Raw genomic sequence first — 20184 nt, forward strand, 5'->3', positions numbered from 1 at the left:
GCACATATTCCAACACTGAACATTATGTCTGGTCGATTGGCTGTCAAGTACAGCATACTTCCTATCAGACTTCGGTAGACTGTGTTATCCACTGATACACCAGTGTCATCTTTAGATACTTTTGTAGAGGTGGAGATAGGTGTCCTGGATGGTTTGCATGATTCCAGATCAAACTTCTTGACTAAATTCTTAGCATACTTTTCTTGTGAGATAAAGTATCCTTCAGGACTTTGCTTTACTTGCAGCCCTAGGAAATATGTCAGTTGACCAACTATGGACATCTCGAATTCTTCCTTCATGACTTTTACTAACTCATCAGTGTATTTCTGTAAAGTTGATCCAAACACAATGTCATCCACATAGATATGAGCAATGGTGACATGACCTCCAGTGGCTTTTACGAAAAGCGTTTTGTCGACACTTCCTCGTTTGTACCCGTGTTATAGCAAGTACTGTGTCAGGCGTTCATACCATGCTCGTGGGGCTTGTTTAAGACCATAGAGAGCTTTTCTAAGCTTGTAGACATGGGATGGATAATCTGGATCTTCAAAGCCTTTAGGTTGTGCCACATAAATATCTTCATGCAGATACCCATTCAAGAACGCTGTCTTAACATCCATCTGAAACAGTGTGAATCCCAGAATGCATGAGACTTCTAGAAGAATTCTGATTGACTCTAGTCTCGCCACAGGAGCAAACGTTTCATCATAGTCAATTCCTTCTATCTGAGTGTATCCTTGTGCCACTAACCGTGCTTTGTTCCTTGCAATATTCCCAGCTTCATCAGTTTTATTTTTGAAGATCCACTTTGTTCCAATTATGTTGACACGATCAGGTCTTGGTACTAAATCCCAAACATGATTTCGGTTAAATTGATGTAGCTCCTCCTGCATCGCCTTGATCCACAAATCATCCTGTAAAGCTTCTTTTACATTTCTTGGTTCTATCTTTGAGGCATAGCAAGCAGATCCGGATATTTCTATCAGATCCGGATATTTCTATCAGATTATTTCTTACTCCGAAAAGGGAAACTAGCGCGCTCCAGTGTCTACTCATCTGTGCCTGAAAGCCAAATATATTTGTTCAGCGAGAGATGCTGGTAACCCACTCCAACGCGTTGAAATACATTATAAATAGATATATATATAGATATACAAAAATCATTTTGAAGCAGGAAGATACATATACTTAAGAGACACTAGTTTTAAAAACCGGGAATAGACTCAGGAAATAGGGACAGGCACATCAAACAATAATAAATAGTTAAGTAGAGATAACATCATAAGGAATACGCATCTAAGGTCAAAGATCACTTTCCAATTCCAAACACATTATCATTCAATCACCATTCATATCACATAATCATTGATGGCGCCACGGGACCAATCGCATGCTCCGAACATGAGGGTTAATGCTTATAGCATTAACGCGGCCCCGCAGCACCCTACCTCAGTACCGTGGTATGAGGGGAGTTGATCACAACCAACCCTTTGAGAAATGCTGACAAACTCAAAGTCGGACCACGATCCGACACACCGCTGACGCACCCAGTCGCTGGACCGTGATCCCCTTTACAAGGGGGGACTTACGACCCTACACACCGTCGATGCGCACAGTCGATGGACCATAGCGGATCAAGCCCGGCTTACTGCTGAGCTATACTCAGTCGGTGGGCGAAGATCCTCGGAGACTATAGCTCTACACACCGCTGTCCCATCATTCAGTGGATCGCAGCCAGCCGTAGCCCTACACACCGCCTGATTACTCAGGTCGGTGGACTACAGCCTTCCTCGGCTTATTGGCCCTACACACCGCCTGGCGCGTTCAGTTCGGTGGGTCATAGCACCGAGGCCCATAGTTGGACCGCAGTCCAAGAAGTGTATCAATTTGGCCTTAGCCACTTCTGAGCCTTAGCTCGGGAACAATCCATTGGCCTTCAGCCACTTCCGAACCTTTAGTCCGGGATCAATCCATTCAGTCTTCAACCAACTTCCGAACCCTAGTCCGGGAACAATCCATTCGGTCTTCAACCGACTTCCGAACCTTAGTCCGGGAACCACCCAATTGGCCTATAACCAAAATGGGGGATCATGCAACACATAACACATAGGAGCACGTAGTAGCACATTGGGAGAGGAATGACATATAAATAAAATTACGTGTGATCATTCACTTACTAAGAATAGTCCTAAGGGTTCATACAACTTCCACCTAGGTCAACGGGTTACCAATTCAACTAGCATGCAATTCCTAAGACTTATTTAACCTACGAATGGTGCCCGAGATATCAAACTAGACTCAAGCACGACAAACGGGGTCCGTTGGGACACCATGGGGAGCGGGGAACATCAAACGGGGAAGCCAAAGACCCGGGGAGGGGTACGGATCAGCGGGTAGCCGGTGGGTGGGGGTCACCCGCCGGCTGCCCGCTGCCGGGCAGTGCCCCTTTGGGCAGCGGGTAGGTGGTGGGTTCCCCTACCCCCACCTACCCCCCACTGACTCTTTTCTCATATATTCGTCCCGGGAACCTTTGTGGAACCCGAAACCATGCTTAGACACTTTTAAATGCAAATAACGACACTACGTAAGCAATTAACTAATCAAAAGCAAGAATCATGTAGGACTTATCCTATTACGACTTCTAAATATAAACAACACCCGAACATGCGAATTCCCACCCAAATATAAATCAAGAACATCACAATACAAATTCCCAATCCAACCTAGGGCTCTAATCCCACCCAAATCATCAAGGACATATTTTATCTTTAGCATCAAGAAATATCAAGATTTGTCAAGAATCATCACATCATGATGAAGAACTTCTTTTTAACATCAAGATCATCAAGATTATCAAGAAAGCATATAAATCATCTTATCAATCATCAAAAACATAACACAATTATCATAGAAGAATTCAATCAAGACATAAGAATATAGAGGGAGGCCAAGGAGGAGATTATAGCGAAGAAAATAGGTTTTGTTGAGACATGGGTTACCTCTTAGCCTTAATTAATTTCCTTGGCTATGAAGGGTCTTTCTTTAAGTTTCCTTCTTTCTTGATTTCTCCTAGGGGGATTCTTGGAACTTCTTGTGTGGTGAGAGATTATTGTGGTAAGATCTAGGTGCCTCCTATGATCCTATATATATATATATATATATATATATATATATATATATATATATATATATATATATATATATATATATATATATATTCCTAAGAGTCCTAATTGGGGTCTAAATACTATGGGCTTGCTAATTCTATTCCTTATAGGACTAAGTAGTTAGTTATAGGGATGTGGGCCCATGGACTATGGTGGACCTTCCTTAGTTGATTAATGGGTTTTTAATTCTCTTTTTAGGGTAAGTGATTAAATATTCAATTAGGGTTAGGGGTCGTAACACGGGGTGTTACAGAACTAGTCTATGCATATATTATTCCTCCTTATATATGATATTGCGGCAATCAACGTTGCACATGATGTTGTGCATGAGTGCACATAGTTGCCCATAGCTGATTGCACAACACAATACCCTCATCTATTGTCCTCTATTCTACGTATTTGTCTCACTAAATTAAACCACCGAATATCAGCAAAACAATTAAATTTTTCGATGATTAAAGTTAGAGAGATCAAAAATTTTTATTAAATATTTTGTCATATTAATAAAATTGTTTTTATTTTTTGATTACCATGAATTGATTAACTCCAACCCATCTTAAAAAATAAATTTTCTTATTAATCAAATACGAATTATATATTATTATCTTTTGTGAAAATTTTTGATTCATTTAACTTAATTATTTATCAACCAGTGTGTTATACATAAATTTCTCCGTCAATATGCTTGCACGGGTTTTGCTCATTGGTTCAGTAGGAGATCAAGGTTTGAAACTCGGCAGTCACACTGTGGGGATTATGTCCAAAATGGGCAGATCCCCGCACCAATATTTGGCTATAATGTCTGCTAAGTCACTGAGTTACGGGATTTACATCCTCGATCTCAAATGCTCTGATGAGCGGGAGGCCCTTGAAAGTTGGGGATTCAATCTTTTGGGACAAGAATTTCCCGGTCAATAAGTTATATTATGAAGTACTTTTGATAGATAAATTATAATTAATTCAAGAGTAGATAATAATATGATTTTTATTAATTCAACAAGCCCGTATACTTAAACACACGAATTAAGCCTCTGAAGAGATCAATTTCTTGAAGTAAACGGACTCAATCTATGTTCCAGTATAGAGCAGAGATCCATCAGATCTGAAGAGTTTGCAGCCCGTTTTGGCAGTGCACGAGGCAAATTATATCGTGCATCGCGGTGCATAATCGATTATGCACCACGCATCAAAACGACGTCGTTTTATTTAATGAAAAGAAACAAAATTCGTTTCACGCCGTTTCGCAAAAAAATAACTATGTTCTTCAGTTCCATTTTGTATACACTACAATTTCAGTTCAATACAATTACTGTTTCATTTCGATATAACTACAGTTTCTTTCAATATTTATACACTCAAATATGTGAAAATGTTATTAATTTTATTTTATAAACACTATAGTTTCATTAAAACACAACGACATGATTATTTCGATATAATTACAGCTTCATTGTACAATATACACTCAAATATGTGAAATGTTATTCAGTTTCATTTTATATATACTGCTGTTTCATTTCACCACAACTACAGTATCATTTTTATATAACTGCAGTTTCATTTGATAATATAAAAATAATACGTGAGGCAGTGTCGGTTTAGATACACTATAGTGTCACTCCGTTAACACTAACAGCGTGCCGTTTCTTTACTTAAAGAAATGACGTCATTTTGATGCGCGGTGCATAATCGATTATGCATCGGAGTCCACGATATAACAACTGGACGAATTGGCTTGTTTCCTGGTGGGCACTTCATCGTGGCCACTCGTTGCTCGCAGACTTGGGCGCACACTTTGCCGCCATCATACTGCCCATCCATGCACCCTAATCAAAACAATTCCTATTATCCACAAAAAAGGTAATAAAGTTATATATACTCTAAAAATCAATAATAAAAAAGTAGAAAATCTCAAATTTTCGATCATTGGAACATCAATCTGGGTTGGGTATTCAAAAACATATTCATCCATATCTCCAAACACCAACCAAATGTGGTGGGTAACACCGATCGTCAATAAAATATTATCAGAAAAAAGTTTATATAAGAAGCTTAAAATTTTAGCGATTAAAATGTGTTTGAAACTTTTCATCTATTCGGCCCATAAAATGAACAAAATAGCATTCTAAATTAAACAAAGGAAAGTTTGAGACAAAATGGCTTACCGCACACAAGAAGAAAAGCCAGGAGGATTCCAACTTTGTTGACTGCCATGTTTCTTTGTTCTTTGATGACTTTGGGGAGTTGTTAGCCCTCTCATTTATAGCATCCAAATGCTACTACAGGACAAGAAAATATCGAAATATGATAATTAGCTAGAGAACCAAGCTGGCCGGATATATGACTACTTTTCGTATCACATTAATTATTTAATTAATTAATTAATTAATTATGACTACCTTTGTCCATTTGTAATTTAGTAACAAGCTGGATATAGACCAAAGCTTAACTCCTGGACTCATATGTAAGGATTATTTGGATCACATTGGCATTCATCCATCTAATAATATTATTATTCGCTTTTATCATAATTTATTAACATTCTGTACATGCAATGCGCAAAAATTCATACCAAATATTAAAATATTGCTAAATAAAAATTAAGCACACACACATATTAATTGTAAATACGCATTATGTGTGATTGAATCATGTTCAATGCTGGTAGCAGCTGAGGGTTATTCTGCATTGTAGCAGAAAAAAGAGAAAGTAAAAAGAAAGTCAACCCAATGATGGGCTGTGTTTCTGGACAGTTACTGAGGGTGTACAGAATGCTTGGTATTGACAGCAGAAATGATGTGCAGATGTTGTTGGCAAGATCTGCAGCTTATGCTGCAGAAATGAAGCCGTATTCTTTCTTTTTCTTGCAGGTGGAATGGAGCTATAGACTTATACACAAAGCTGAGTTTGATGGAGAAGCTGGAAGCTCATCTGCAGGCCAGGAGAATCTGCAGATTTGCAGACAATCTGAGGGGCTGCAGAACATATTTTGATACAGTTTTGCAGATTAGGAAGCTGAGGTTTTGAAGAAATTTTGATGATGCTTGTGGCTGATCTGCAATCTGTGAATTGCAGAAATGAAGCCTTTAGTTTGTGCTTATAGAAGCTGATCTGCACTACTGCTTAGTGTAGAGATGAAGCTTTTTGTGCATAGATTGTTTTGATGCTCCTAAGTTCTATTAGATGTGCTTGGTTTGGCTGGGGGGTTCTTGCTATCAAAGGGGGCTCTTCTAGTTGATTCTAACCTTGATTTCCCAATTTGGCTTGGGTTGAATTGGAGGAATCACGGTGAGCTCCAAGTATAGCATACACTTTGAGTTGGGAGTGTCTAGAACTTGAGAGATCCCTAGGGATTTTGAAAAAAAAAAAAAAAGATGAAAAAGAGAAAAGATGTTTGAAAGGGGAAGGTTTGAGGAGAGTTTGGTGGAACCATTGCATAAGTCAAGACATTAAACACCTTCCGGACTAATTAAAACACAGTATGCTATGCCGAGGGGGTTGATCTTTAGCTTAAGGGTGGTGGTTGAGGGAGCCATTACTCCTGTCGGGTCCCATAAGCCTCCCCGGACTAAAACATAGTACGCTATGCTGTGGGAGGTGGGTCCTTGGCATGAGGGTGGAGGTTGGTGAGTACCATTGCTTAAGTCGGGACCCTAAAAGTCCCCCTGGGCCTAAAACGCAGTATGCTGTTCCGGTAGGGATGGGGCCTTGGCTTAAGTGTGGTTGGGTAAATGGGGATCTTTTAGTTTAAGGCATCGGTCCCATCCCTAGTGTGGGACGGGGAGCTCACTCGTGATTATGGCTTGAGAAAGTTTTGGAGAGTAAGTTGGCTTATTGAGGATAGGATCTTCTTGAAAACCTTTTTGATATGTTGAACCTCTTAGGCCATTCTTCTTCCAAAAGGTTGAACTCCAACCCTAAGGGCCCCTCACACCCCGTCCCGACTCTTAGGCCATTCTTGCTAGTGCAGCTAGTGCAGGAATAAAGTAGATTAGGAGCATCTCATGGGATGGTCACTTTTGGGCCATCTTTGTAAAGACTTGATGTTTGATTTATGCATTTAAAATAAAAAAAGAATAATGTTCATTGAATTATGAAAAATGTAGTAAAATTAAATGATAGAAATAAATAAAGAAACACATAAATCTTATTGATATTAAATGAAATTTAAATTTTGGATGATAAGAAATATTATTATCTAGTATAAATTTTTAAATTACATTGAACAAAGTAGGTATTAGTTTAAAAAAAAAAATTAAATTTAACTTTTCGCATATATATATATATATATATATATATATATATATATATATATATATATATATATATATATATATATATGATCAAATGAGGTTCTATCCTTAGGTGAGTATGTGAGGACTTATCTGATTCTTTCATTTAAATAAGCCAACGGTTGTGATTTAATTCTACGCAATGGATTTAATTTTATGTACTCAGTTTGTTGTGCATTCGTACTCAGTTTGCTGTGCATTCGTACTCAGTTTGTCGCGCATTCGTTCTCAGTTTGTTGTGCATTCGGTCCTAGTTTGTTGTGCATTCTGTCCAAGTTTGTTGTGCATTCATAGTGTGATTGATATGCATCCATCCCACTTCGTTGTGCACCCTTTTTTTTTTTAGTCATAGCCTTTAGATCACTCCAAATGGATGATCTGGATTAGTCCACACGTCCTCACCTAAGGATAGGTCCTCACTTGGTCCGAAATATATATATATATATATATATATATATATATATATATATATATATATATATATATATATATATATATATAGAGAGAGAGAGAGAGAGAGAGAGAGAGAGAGTTAATTCCACCGGAGGTCCCTTATCTTTGGTTGCAATTCCAAATTTAGTCTCACACTATCATTTTTGCCATTTTACATCCCAGACTATCGATTTTTGGACACTTTTAGTCCTTCTCATGATTTTTTCTATTTTTAGTAAGGGCATTTTTGACTCTTCATATTTTTCTTTTGTTATTTTTTCGATTTCAACCAATTTAATTGGTTTAGGACTTTACTAAAAATTGGTTAAAAATATGGTTACTAAAAATCAGAGATTACCTAAAGTTCTAAACTAATTAAACTAGTTAAAACCGGAAAAATAACAAAAAAAAAAATATGAAGAGACAAAAATGCATTTACTAAAAATAGAAAAAATCATGAGAAGGACTAAAAGTGTCCAGAAAACAATAGTCTGGGATGTAAAATGACAAAAACAATAGTGTGGGACTAAATTTGGAATTGCCAGCAAAGATAAGGGACTTCCGGTGGAATTAACTCTATATATGTGTGTGTGTGTACGTGCGCGCACGTGTGTGTACGTGCGCGCACGTGTGTGTTGATTTTTTAATATTTATTTAACTTTTTATTTACATAGGGTTAGATAATTTTGGTTTGTGTTTTGAAAGCTGGAATGATTATACATGGATGTTAAGCTCCATTTTAGGAGTTGAATTTATGGTAAATTAGAATTTCCTTACTCATGTATTCTCTTTGGTGTGAGGTTATTTCTCTATTTTTCTTTGAATTTTTCTTTTTCTATGTTTTTTTATTTTAAGCCTTGGACTCAATTTGATTTTGTGTTTTTAATTATCTACCGTTTGATTATAATATTATCCATATTTGTGATTGACATATGTGTAGTTTTCATAGATAATGTACTGGTGTGTTGTGGCCTTCATATCTGTGCATTTACACCATTAGTTCCTCACAATTGGGTTTTCGCCGTATGTGTGCACCTCTTCATGGCCTAGTGTACACTTTGTGTTTATGTGATGTGCGTGCATTGTAAACTTGGCATGTGTGCACTGTAGTACATATGCGTGTGCATGTGTTTGTGGTGTGGTTTACATCTAATGATGTGTTTTTGCACTAGTTAGATATGTTAATCAACTAAAGTTTTTTATTCATGTTTTCATTGCTACTGATGGTGGTGTATGATGTGTATGTGTGTATTTCAATGTGAATATGTGCGCATTGCAATATTAGAGTAGGCACAATGCAATGTATAAATGTACACAATGCAATATATATAGAAGTGAGTACATGATGTGGCGGCAATCAACGTTGCACATGATGTTGTGCATGAGTGCACAGAGTTGCCCATAGCTGATAGCACAACACTATACCCTCTTCTATTGTCCTCTGCTCCACATGTTTGTCTCACTAAATTAAACCATCGGATATCAACAATTGATTGATATTTTTCGGTGATTTGGATTGATGATTAGGCACATGAATATAAAGTATTGACTTTTAATCATATCCATTAGTCACTTATTTTTTTTATAGTTACGATTTGTCCAAAATTCTCATGTGACATCAAATACTAAGTCATTATTTTGGTTTTTTTTTTTTTTTTTTTTTTTTTTTTTTTTATACAAAGTGGGTTGAACCGTTATATTTTTATTTTAGTTAATTTCATTTTTTTTGTCCTAAACTCTTATGTGTCATTACACTATTAGTCCTTTTTTTTTTTTTAAAACATCCCCGTTAGTCCTAGTATTATTACGGCATGATCATTTTTGGTCAATTGTCAATAAATTGGTTCAAATAATGGTGTTAAATACGATGTTAGAGTCACAGGTTGGTCCCCCATCGGTCTTTTTTTTTTTTTTTTTTTTTTTTTTTTTTTTTTTTTTTTATACAGAGTAAAAAGTAAGGTGATCTGTTGGAAAATTAGCTTAAAAAGACATAAAATGGCATATTAAGTGACTATTTTGTGGTACAATTATCAGTGGGGTCCACTTCCGATTTGGGTCGGGTCAAAGTGGATTTGGATTCTTCGTAGTAAGAAAAAGAGATTGATATATTGTACGCTCAAAACGGATAATGGGTGAATGAGATATTGATTCTCAAAGTAGACCCATTTGAGTTGGGAAATGAAGGGAAAATAGTGGACTTTGTCCCACATTGGTTTGGAAACAAGATTTGCCCCCCTTATATACATGAGCTCTTTTGAAGTTTGTAGAATTGTATAGCATAGAGGCTCTCTCGCGCGGGGGGTGGGGGGTGGGTGGGGAGGGTGCAAATCAAAATCCAAATCCAACTAGAGGAGATCGAAAGAGCACAAGAGGAGGGGTTGTGGTGCACCCGAGAGCACAACTCTCGTGCATCTGTGACCACGAAAGAGCACAAGAGGAGAGGTTATGTCATTCTTTGTTTATACGTAGATGACATGCTCGCTGATTTAATCCTCGAGATTAGAATCATTAGAATACCTGATGGTCTGGTGTTAAGCCAATCACATTATATTGATAAAATCCTTCAAAAATTTAACAAGGATAATCATCAATGGACTAGGACGCCATTAGATCGAAGCGTTCATCTAACCAAGAACCACGGGGAGTGTATATCTCAAGTAGAATATGCTCGGGTTATTCGTAGTTTGATGTATCTAATGAGCTGTACTAGGCCAGATATTGCTTTTGCGGTTAGTAAAATCAGTAGATATACGAGTAACCCCGGTGCCATGCACTGGACGACAATAATGAAGGTTCTGAGATACTTAAGGTATACTCGAGACCTTGGATTGCACTATGGGAGATATCCTGCTGTACTTGAAGGGTATAGCGACGCTAGCTAGGGGTGAGCAAAATATCGGTTAACCGCCCGATAACCGAACTGACCAAAAAAATTGGTTATCGGTCGGTTTCGGTTATTTCTATAAAAAAATTTCGGTTTTTCGGTGTTTCGGTTATTTTACGGTTTTGGTGTGTCGGTTATCGGTGACCGATAACCGAATTATATATATAATGTATAATTAGTGTTTCAATAATTCAATTTGTCCATGTCTAATAGCTAAATGGCCCATGGCCCATGTCCACCCAAATATCTAATATAATAATCTATTAGCCCAATTAATAGAAAACACAAACCCTTAATTCTCTAAACACTGAATACAGTCAATACACGATCTGCGATTCTGCCTTTGCTTCTCCATTCCACAGCCACAGACGGACAGACCACAAACGACGCACAATGGTTCTCCATCGTCTTCGATTCTCCGGTCTCTCACCACCTTCCTCCGCTGCGCCTCTCTCCCTTCCCCCAGACTGCCCTCTGCCCCTCACGCTCTCTGCCTTGGCGCCCTCGGCTATACTCCGATCTCTCACCGCCTTCAGTCCTTCACCATCTCCATGTATTTCTATTTATATCTGTATCTTCATCTTCAACTATGAATGGACCGACAAATCATGGGGATAAGTAATCTTTCATTAAGTTTTTGTATTTGTATTTGTATTTGAAGATGTATTTGTATCTGTATATTCATCTTTCACCATTTTTGGTCATTGTTAATCTTTCGGATTTTTGGTCATTGTTAATCTGTCGGTTATTCGGTAACCGACCGAAATCGACGGTCGGTTTTTCGGTCGGCTAGACCATATACTTCGGTCGGTTACGAAGGTTAAAAATTCTAGTCGGTTTTTCGGTTTTTTCGGTCGGTTATGTAACCGACCGACCGTTTGCTCACCCCTAACGCTATCTGGATATCTGATATTAAGGACTCCAAGTCCATGAGTGGCTACGTGTTTACACTAGCCAGTGTAGCCGTTACATGGAAATCCTCTAAACAGACCGTGATAGCTAGATCCTCGATGGAATCTAAGCTGATAGCCTTAGACAAATGTTGCGAAGAGGCTGAATGGCTATGCCATTTTTTAGAGGATATTCCTAATTGGGAAAGACCTGTACCTCCAATGTGTGTGCACTGTGATAGTCAAGCCGCAATTGGAAGATTACAGAATCATATGTATAATGGTAAGTCTAGACATGTGCGTCGTAGACATAATACCATTAAACAACTTCTCACAACTGGTGTTGTCTCGATTGACTACGTAAAGTCAATAGACAATATAGCGGATCCGCTAACCAAAGGGTTATGTAGAGTAGCTGTGGAGAAGTGGAGAAGTTGAGACGAGGAATGGGTCTAAAGCCCTTGGTATAAAGTTTTATAGTGGACACCCAACCTAGCTAGCACCTAGGTTCAATGGGACAACTAAATTATGGAACGGAGCGTGTCACTGTGGGGGTCTCGGATTTCCTACCACTCCTCGTTAGAAACAGTGGCTCCCGCACAAGGTTAGCATGTTAAATTAAATTCTTTAGTGATTCGAATGTCGGTTGACATATGTGAGTATGCGGGATACTCGGGAAAGAATCACCTATGTGAGAGAGAAGTGAGGGTCGCTTCAAAGGAGAATTTATGGGCACAATTCTTCACAAACTCTTGCAGAACCAGGAATGGTGACCCACGACCAAAATGGGCACAATAATGAGAACAAAGCATGGTTGAGAGGTTCCTGTGTGAGATATGTCATCGTCTACACAAACGGCAGTCGGTTCAAAGACATCGCGTTCTACCGTATAACCAGTAGAGTAAATGTATCTTCACGAGGGAAGGTTCAAAGGGTGTGACCCTACCTATCCTATGCAGGGATCGACTGTTGAACACAGTTGTTTCCGTTTTAAAACTACCCCGAAAATCAATTTTCATTCATGTGGGGGATTGTTGGAAAAATTAGCTTAAATGGCATAAAATGACATATTAAGTGGCTATTTTGTGGTACAATTATCAGTGTGGTCCACTTCCGATTTGGGTCGGGTCAAAGTGGATTCGGATTCTTCGTAGTAAGACGAAGAGATTGATATATTGTACGCTCAAAACAGATAATGGGTGAATGAGATATTGATTCTCAAAGTAGACCCATTTGAGTTGGGAAATGAAGGGAAAAGAGTGGACTTTGTCCCACATTGGTTTGGAAACAAGATTTGCCCCCCTTATATACATGAGCTCTTTTGAAACTTGTAGAATTGTATAGCATAGAGGCTCTCTCGTGCGAGGGGGGGGGGGGGGGGGGGGGTTGCAAATTAAAATCCAACTAGAGGAGATCAAAAGAGCACAAGAGGAGAGGTTGTAGTGCACAGAGAGCGCAACTCTCGTGCATCTGTGACCACAAGATGTGCACTCTCGGGTTGCACCGCAGCACACATGAGAGATGTACTCTCGTGTTGCTAGTCCTTATGCTCTCGTGTGCACCTGCACCCCAACGGTCTGAAACCCGAAAGTTCAGCCTGTTGTACAGATTAAACTCATCTATTACAGAATTAATATTGTTTTAATTCCAATTTTAAATTCTGAGTTTAATCCTACTTAGTGGGTGGCTGTTACAGGTGTTACACAATTGGTTTTAATACCAATTTAATGGCCATGTTGAATGCTAGCACTCCAACATCCCTATATAAAGAGAGGTAGAGCAGTAGCATTTTAGACATTACACGAAACTAAGGAATTCCAATATAGTTTTGCTTCAAAACTTCTGCTTCTACTCTCTTCTTTACCCAGCAGTGTTCTTGTTCTTGCTTTGTTTGCCGGGTCCCTTGTTTAGGTGCTTAAACAAGGAATCGTAGCACATTTTATCCTGGGAAACCTAGGATACAACGCTCCTAGCATTTGTGGGAGGTAGCAAATAAGGTTTTAAGGAAAAGAACTTTGTGTTTGAACTCGTGCTAAACCTATATCCAAACACTCCACCTTTTCCTTCCCAGATTTTTCTGTTTTCCCATATAATATTAATCTTTTCGTAGGATTATTATTTTTGGGATTTTTCAACCATATTACCCAACATGATCCACTATATATATATATATATATATATATATATATATATATATATATATATATATATATATATATATATATATATATATATATATATATTGGAAAATCCCTAATTCACAAGTTAGAGTCATTTGTCTTCTTCAATATAATTTGTCCTTCCGCAATGAATGTATGATCAGTGTATATGGCTTGAAGATGTAGAAGAAAAAGAGTGTGCACATTTGTATTGTTTTATTATGAAAAAAAGAAAAAATGGAGATTTTGATTTTTGAGTGGTTTATGAAAGAATATACTTTAACATCATTTTTAATGTAATTTAAATAGATTTGTTGACAGAGGAACAAATATAGTCATACTACAGTAATGCTAGGACCAACAAAAATATTTTAGGAAAAGGGCATTCTAGACCTTTCCTTCTTGTCTGTTATAACTGCTCTTTCTTCTCTGTATATAAGGAGCAGTTTTCCCTCCTTTCCCTTTTTGTAAGAATAACAGATTGTAAGAACAGCTATTGATCTCCATTTTTACTGCTAAGCTTTGCTCTCAGTTTCCTTTCCTGTTTTGTTTATCATGAGCTAGAATGAATCGAACATGGTTTCATAGCGGCATACAAGCTATGCAACAGTTGTTATGATGAATGATCAAGCTAGACATACAGATGCTTCATCAGCTCATCAGAATCCGAATCCGATCAACCAAAGTCCAGCTCCTGTTCAACGAACAGACGTATTCGATGATCCGATGTACCTGCATATTACAGAGAATCCAAATTTGGTTCTCGCTTCTCCTCTCTTGTCCGAGATCAACTATGCTTCCTGGAGTAGGTCAATGAAAATGGCTCTGGAAGTTAAAAATAAATTCGGATTTGCGAATGGACTCATTCCAGATCCAGGTGTAGATCATCCGAAGCACACAGTATGGAGAAGATGTAACAATATAGTTTGCTCATGGATTTTGAGATCTCTTACTCCCACAATTGCAGAAAGTGTATTATATTTTGGAAAAGCATCAGATATCTAGAATACTCTTAAGAAAAGGTATTCTCAGGCAGATCCGCATAAGATTGCAGAAGTTCAGAATCAAATCTTCAGTTGCATGCAAGGTAACATGACAATCAATGAGTATTTTACAAAGTGAAATGATCTGTGGGAACAACTGAATGCTATGAGGCCTTTGCCTGTTTGTGAGTGTGTGCTAGGTGTTCATGCACTCTTCTAAAGTGGTCGAAATTTTCGACCATCGGTGGTCTGAAAATCAGGACCCGCCTAACTATTCTCTTGGTCATTTTTTCCGACGGCCTTAGAAAAGTGGTTATTCTTTCCGACCACTCTCTCTGGGGGTTGGAAATAGCTATGGTGATTTTTCCGGATACTCAAATTGGTTGAAAAAGAGGTCGGAATAGGCGTTTCCGACCTAATTAAGGCCATTTCCGATCACCCGACCACTTTCTGGTGGTCGAAAAATGACAAATTTCCAGCAGTGTTGACTCTGTGTGCTTCATTAGATTGAGAAAGTATGTTTGAACAGATACTACAATGTAAAAAAAGAGTTCAAAAGATGGTAAGCTGAATAGACCGAAATGACCTCAAATTTAACATCATTTAAAAAGATTTGTTGATGGAAGATTTAAAAAAAATGATCACGTCACAATAATAATATGACCAATGAGTAATATTTTGAAAAAAATAAATTAAAGGATAATAATGCATATAAATTTAGGACAAAAAGTATAATTAACTCTAAACAAAATATGCTTAGTCAATCGGATGATGTTTGTTGCACAATGCTTCTCCAAACGTCTGTCGCATTAACTGGTAAACATATGTTTGACAATTTCTAAATTTGGCATTTTGTGAGAGCAGCCGGCGAACGGTTGTAACTCTTTTCCTGGCCGGAAACCCTCTTTCAATTTAATTATGGCCCAATTTGGTAAATGCATTGTGGACACGAGTCCAAAACGACGTCGTTTTTAGGAAAAACGTGACATTGGAGTTATTTTTATTTTTATTTTTTTTTTTCACCGTTAATGCAGTTATTCGTTTGTGGAGTTATGAATGTACAGTTATGGAATTATGAATGTACAATTATAGAATTATGATTGGAAGTTACGAAATTATGAACACAGAGCTCTGATATTATGAACTTACAATTATGAACATATAGTGATAAAATTATGAACATAAAGCTCTAAAATTGTGAACATAGAACTTCGAAAATTATGAATTTACAGTTATTGAATTATGAATATACAGTTACGGAATTATGAATGTACAATTATGGAAGTATGAATGTACAGTTATGCAATTATAAATGTACAGTTATGGAATTATGAACACAGAACTCTGACATCATGAACTTACAATTATGAACATATAGTAATAAAATTATGAACATATGCTCCTTAACAAAGCGGTCTGAAATTTTTTTTAAAAAAATGGTGGAAGATAACGGTGCCACTAACGGAACCGTTACCGTGTCCACAATGTATGCTGGACACGGGTCCATAGCATAACGATTGGTTGTTAGTTGATTGGGTTAATTAGAGGGTATAACTAGTTGATAACATTATCTTATTGTAGGAAGGTGTTTGGTAAATTAACTGTTAGCTGATAGCTTTTTGGTATAATTTTGTTTCTCAAAAAATAATTGAAAAAAGCTCATTTGATTAGCTTTTTGAATTTTAACATTTTGAATTTAATTTTTTAACCAAGTCAAACAATTAATAGTGGTCAAATAAGTCAAAATTAACTAAATGGCTAGTATTTTACCAAACCGGACCTATATCATCAATTTCAACTTACTAATTTGTAATATCTGATTGCCCATTTGCACATACCTGGATAACTAATTGTCTATTTAGAAACATTTTTCCAAATTCATTATTAATTATTTTAAATTGTATAATTGTAATTACTAAAATGTCAATCGAGTTGTTATTATTTTTTAATTCAGTCATAAATTTACTTAAATGGACGAATGAAATTAACACATTCGCACAGGGAATATTTCTTAGTTTAATCACAATCTTATATATTTCATTTAATCTCAATCCTATATATATGAGAGGATTGATGCGAAAACAGGTTTTCATGTGTAATATGTGAAAATTGATTTGATCGGACCATTTTTGTATATCAATAGTTGAATGTTGCTGAAAAATGAATAAAAAAATGATGCGATCAATTTTATAAATATTACAAACGTTAAAAAAATTATAAAATAGACCTTGTATTTTTGTATTTTTTTTACTTAAACCCTCAACCATTGATTCAACCATTTTCGTAGAACACAATCCTCAAGTAAAAAGTGAGAATTGAACTCAGCCACCCATCTAGATTCATAATGGTTGGCGCTTTTAACAAAAAAAAAAAAAATTCTTAAAAAAAACAAAGTTAATTTTATAATTATTAAAAACTTTTAAGTTTTTAATATTTATAAAGAGAACTCCACAATTTTTCCTTATATTCTAGCAATTTTCAATCGTTAATTTACCCAGATTAATGGATCAAATCAATCCCTATCTTCATTTCTCAATGTCTGTCTCTCTCTAAAATGCTCAAACAAGAAGCTACTTCTCTCTACGATTTCCTTCACTCCAAGCGCTTAATCTCTAATTCTGGCCTAGAAGTTCAAAGATCCTTAACTGCATGCTCGATTTTGGAAAGAATCAAGCAAATCTACTGAAATCTTAGCTGACCTAGTTTATGATATGCACTAACAATGTTTCTTTCTCAGGTGAAGAGTTCGCCGGCGTTTATTTATCGGCAAGATCGGAGGGTGACTTATACATCTTGAACCAGAGATGATACTACATAGTCGATGTCCAGTACTAATTCTTCTCCTACTTTGATCTATGTTTCTGGAAACACAAAGGTTCTTAATCTTAGTTATTCTTCTTTAATCAGTACATAGATCCTTAAATATTGAAAGATTGAAGTATGATTCTCCTTAATAAACTATCATGCAAGGTGACCTATATATCAATCTGCGCTAACCTTTTTTTTATTTCCCAGGTTAAGAGTTCGCCGGAATTTTGTTACCGGCGAGACTTGAGAATGACTTTTACAGGTTTAAAAAGTTTAGATACTTAACAAACTATCTACGAATATTCATTGTATTTTCGTCAATTTCGTAACCTAGGACGGGTTGATGTATATCCATTTCGTATATTGATTGGTTTAAATTTACATGTTTGTCCATAATATTGTATATAAGCTTAATTTATTATTTTATAAGATTTTAAATAACGAGGGAAAAGAGTCAAATAAGCCCTCAAACTTTTGCTAAAAAGTCAATTAGCCGCTTCAACTTTTTAAAGGTGTAATTACACTTTTAAAAAGTTGAAAGGCCTATTTGACTTTTTTCCAAAAAAACTACAATATTTTTTTTTTTTTTTTTTTTTTTTTTTTTTTGTGAAACCAAATGAAAAAAACTACAGTAATTTATACTATATGTGTTCTAATAATTTACAACTGTAACAAACATGTATATACACCTTAAGAAGTATATAATAGAAGTTAGAACACGCATTACCTTTGTTCTGCTCATGATGCTTGCTCTTTAAACCAATAGTAGTTGAACTTGTAATCTTTCTCGTATTCTTTAAGAATTGATTTGACAAACTGCTGCCAGAAATGTATTTTGAATATGTAAACAGTTGCTTTTATACTTGTCTTCTGTAGAAATTATTTGAAAAAAAAAAGAAGTAGATCAGAGTTTCATGTATTTAACATTGTTTCCTCTATTTTGTATCTCGAATTCTAAAAGGTTGATGTGTCCTAATAATGTTAAACATTAATGTTACTATCTTACTCATTGCTTAATTAGTGTTTTAATTACATATAATTAATCAAATGCAGATCGAGTTGATATGTAATTTCATGCAAAGCCCTCAAATTCCCTGTTGATTGTTAGCAAAAGGATCATTAATAATAAGCACACCATACTCGGGTTTAATGTATAAATTAGATAAGAAGTAATGTTGGTTAACTGTATTAGAGGATTATGTTAAGGTCTTACTAACTTACATGGCAAATTATGCTATGGAACCAAGGTGGACACGATTCTAAAACTGTTATAACCGTGAATATAAAGTTCAAAAATTATGAACATGGAGTTCTATAATTATGAATATAGTGGTATGAACATAGAGTTCTATAATTATGAACATTGAGTTCTGTATGTAATTGTGAATATAGAATTCAATAATTGTGAATGTGAAGTTTAAAAATTATGAACATAGAGTTTTATAATTATGAACATAGAGTTCAGTAATTGTGAACATAGAGTTCAATAATTGTGAATATAGAGTTCAATAATTGTGAATATAAAGTTAAAAAATTATGAACATACAATTCAGTAATTATGAACATAGAACACGATTCCACGGCATAACAATTTAACTTACATATATATGTTTTAGATTAACATTAGAATTCAAAATACATTCAATGTATACAGAGAAAAAATATCCATTTATATCCAGTCAAAACAAATAAAAAAAATAAAAGGATAGTTTTAAACAACTATTCATATTGAATACAATACCAAAAAAAAAAAAAAAAAACGTACTGCAGTACAAACTACAAAAGAAATAAGTGGTTGTTCATATCTGCAACACAACTTCAATCACTGAATGTGTTGCACTACCAGTAAAAACAGATATTTTATCCAAATCCAAATAACATATAATAGATAAGTTCATAATAACAAAATCATTCAATACAACTCATTTTGTTGAGTTGTATAACTGAACCTGCGATCATTAACAGTGAAAATCACTGAAAATGGTTGAAAAAAAAACTATAAATTATAATAGTGAATTAAACATATGCCATGCAGGCATAATTGTCTATCAAACTCTGATCTGCCATTCATGGCAGAATTGTCTTAAAAAACCACCAACAAATACCCTAAGTAAATGAAAATATGCCATACAGGCATAATAGTAAATAACAGACAAAATATTAAATGATCTTTGCCTTCCAAGGAAGAATGTCTAAAATTCCACAAACGTGTCAACCCCAACAAATGTTCACAAATCAGCCACTTTTTCTATCTTCACAACATATTCCTTTGTTTTTTAGAACTCTGCGTTGATGAAAACTCATCAAGCAGGCATCTCTTAACTGCTCCATTATCAGTAACATCTCCACAATTGACATGGCCAACAACAGCTAAAGGGCTCTATGCTTCATCAAGGGTCAAAAATTCCTTCAAAAACATAGAATACATATTAGATTAAACCAAGAAATTTTTAACCCCATACACTCTACCTTCTCTAAATCGGTTAAGGAACTTCTCAACACGTTCTTTAGGAATGTGAGCATGAAGAAATGAGCCCTGGGAATGTTATGCTTTAGTGGAAAATATAAT

At 36.0% G+C, this 20184-nt stretch overlaps 1 protein-coding gene across 1 annotated transcript in view; it reads right to left on the minus strand.

Annotated features, from left to right (window-relative positions):
- Positions 1–5381, minus strand: part of LOC109148557 (proteinase inhibitor PSI-1.2-like) — a 61858-nt gene extending 56477 nt beyond the window's left edge. Inside the window, exon 1 of the transcript XR_002048833.1 lies at positions 5333–5381. The gene's annotated coding sequence lies outside the window, so the exon portion shown is untranslated. The remainder of the gene's footprint in view (positions 1–5332) is intronic.
- Positions 5382–20184: the final 14803 nt, after the last annotated feature.

The sequence above is a fragment of the Ipomoea nil genome, unplaced genomic scaffold, assembly GCF_001879475.1.
Source record: "Ipomoea nil cultivar Tokyo-kokei standard unplaced genomic scaffold, Asagao_1.1 scaffold2144, whole genome shotgun sequence".
NCBI classification, from domain to species: domain Eukaryota; kingdom Viridiplantae; phylum Streptophyta; class Magnoliopsida; order Solanales; family Convolvulaceae; genus Ipomoea; species Ipomoea nil.